Source organism: Limulus polyphemus, unplaced genomic scaffold (genome assembly GCF_000517525.1).
Source record: "Limulus polyphemus unplaced genomic scaffold, Limulus_polyphemus-2.1.2 Scaffold342, whole genome shotgun sequence".
In the NCBI taxonomy this organism is placed as follows: Eukaryota; Metazoa; Arthropoda; class Merostomata; order Xiphosura; family Limulidae; genus Limulus; species Limulus polyphemus.
Window position 1 is genome coordinate 423,998 of NW_013665952.1, and position 2,699 is coordinate 426,696.

A 2,699-nucleotide genomic window follows, 5' to 3' on the forward strand; every position below is an offset into this window, starting at 1 on the left:
TTTTTAATGTGTACTAGTTTAACGTTGAATATTATTTATGATTTTAACTTTATACACAAGTGCCAAAATGTCAAATCGAGTGAATACCAGTTTCAGAAACGCTTCGAAACTGGACACTGTGTATGCATAAATAAAGAAATTATGTGAAGAACATATCTAACATCTCCAGCTAGGCCATGTAGTTGTGATATATATATATGTACATGAGTAAAACTAAAAGATGTTCACCTTGAAAGAGATCATAAAACATGTTCTGCAGATAAGTATAGTTGAAACCTGTATTATACGTATGTGTACACTTCTAGAATCTAGACGGTAAAAACGTAAACTGTTTACCCAAGTCGAAGAAAGACTTCGTGGTCTTTTCATATAAACTTCTTTTCCGTAATATTTTCAACAGGTTCATAAACAACGAAATTACTATATCTTAAAATACGCCTAAACAGTTCTTAATTCAATATTCCTTAAAAGAAAGAAAAAAAAGTAAACTTAAGCAATTGATCCGAGTCCTAACGTCTATCAGTAGTAATAAGAATTAAGACTTATTCATCATATTATTTATTTTGCTTGAACATTTTGGTAGTCAGCTACCAGCAAGCAGGCTTCCACTTTTCGTTGAATAGCTAAACTGTGTGTTTAAAGGTATCACTTCAACGACGACGACCTAGTTTGGTCCAATTAAACAATAAGCTTGACAGTAAAAAAGCAAAGGTTTTGTTTGTAGTTAAGAACAAAACTACACAATGGGCTATCTGTGATCTGCCCACCATGGATATGGAAACCCAGTTTCTAGCAGTTTCTGCAGACATACCTCTGTGCCACTGGGAAGAAACTGTATATACAGATATCAGCACCAACCACATATACAATAACTAGAATTAACTAATGAATGATAATTTACTGTAATCATTAAACAATGTTGTAAAACAATAAGATAATTATTATTAATACAAATGCAGCTTTATGAGATTAACCTTCCCGAGCTATCAATTTAGGCTAAACAAAAAAAGTGTGTTTCTGGTAAAGGCCAAGTAAGGTCACTGGTAGATTATTTTTTTTAAATTGGAAAATGAATTTGAAACCAGAAACTAGACCATGTGTTCTCATTTTGGGATGTCTTGCATTTGTCAAGGAATATGGAGTTGTTACACCACAATTTCTATCTTCACTGGAATTGAAAGATATCAAACAGCAATACTATTTTTCTTTTTATATACATTTAGATCTTGACTGTATCATATTTATTCAACTGCATACCTCTTTTACACTGTATCATATGCATTCAACTCCATAACTTTTATACTGTATCATATGCATTCAATTCCATAACTTTTACACTGTATCATATTTAAATTGACTGGTATGACAGGAGTCTTAGAAAATTATAAAAGATCAAGAAGGTTGGTGAAACAGGAAATTAGGACATCAAAAAGGATGTATGAGAAAAAGTTGGCTGAAAATAAAAAAAATGAACAGTAAAGATTTCTTTAAATACATTAAGGGGAAAAAAAATGTTAGGATAGAGACAGGACCCTTGAGGAATGATAAAGGAAGGCTAGATGATTATGAGATGGCTGGGTTATTAAATTTTATTTTTTCTTCAGTTTTTACTAATGAAGATTAAGCAGTATTCCACATCTTGATCAGTTGACAAATGGAAACGAGATAAAAAAAAGATGACTGAATTAATTCTGAGCAGGTTAAGAAAAAAATTGGGAAGTTTAAAAATTGATAAGGCTTCTGGGCCAGATAATATTTCCCCAAGGGTTTTGAATGAGGTTAAAGATGGGATATGTGAGCCACTTGCTACTATTTTTTGTCAGTCCATGAATAGTTGGCAGGTAGCAAAGGATTGGAAGTTAGCTAATGTCTCTTTTCAAGGGAGGTGATAAAAATTATCCCAATAATCATAGACCCATTAGTCTTACATCAGTTGTGCAAAAAAGTTTGGAAAGTCTGTTAAAAGATGCTTTTTTAAAGTTGTTTAACAAAGTTTAGGATTTTGTTGGATAGACAAAATGGTTTCACTAAGGGAAAATCTTGCCTTACAAATCTTTTAACATTCTTTGAAAAGGTTACTGCTTATGTAAATGAGGGTAAGGGTGTAGATTTGGTGTAGCTGGATTTTCAGAAAGCAATTAGCAAGGTGTCACATAAAAGGCTTGTAAAAAAAATTAGCTCTATAGGTGTGGAGGATAAGTTAGCAAACTGGATAGAAGAGTGGCTGTATATAAGAAATCAAAGGGTTGTTACAAATGGAGTTCAGTCAAACTGGATTAATGTCACAAGAGGGGTACTTCAGGGCTGAGTCTTTGATCTTTTTGATTTATATCAATGACATAGATGAAGGGATAGTCAATAAATTACTTAAATTTGCAGATGATATAAAGGTCTTGGGTGTTGCTAGCTGTGAAGAGGATGCTGCTGATTTACGAAAGGATTTAGATCATTTAGTGAGTTGGGCAAATAAGTGGCATATGGGTTTTAATTATAATAAATGCAAGATAATGCATGTGGGTTATCATAATTTGAATTATAAGTATAATTTGGATGGAAATAACCTTAATATTATTATGAAGGAAAGGGATCTTGGTGTAATAGTCAATCAGTCTTTAAAGCCATCTAAGCTGTTGCTAGTGATAGGGAAAATAGGATTTTAGGTTGCATCTACGGAAATATTGAATAGAAGTTTAAAGAGG

The 2,699-nt window shown here is 32.4% G+C and overlaps 1 protein-coding gene across 9 annotated transcripts in view; it reads right to left on the reverse strand.

Annotated features, from left to right (window-relative positions):
* Nucleotides 1–2,699, reverse strand: part of LOC106457533 (CAP-Gly domain-containing linker protein 1-like) — a 122,654-nt gene that overhangs the window by 115,761 nt on the left and 4,194 nt on the right. The gene's annotated exons all lie outside the window — the stretch shown is intronic.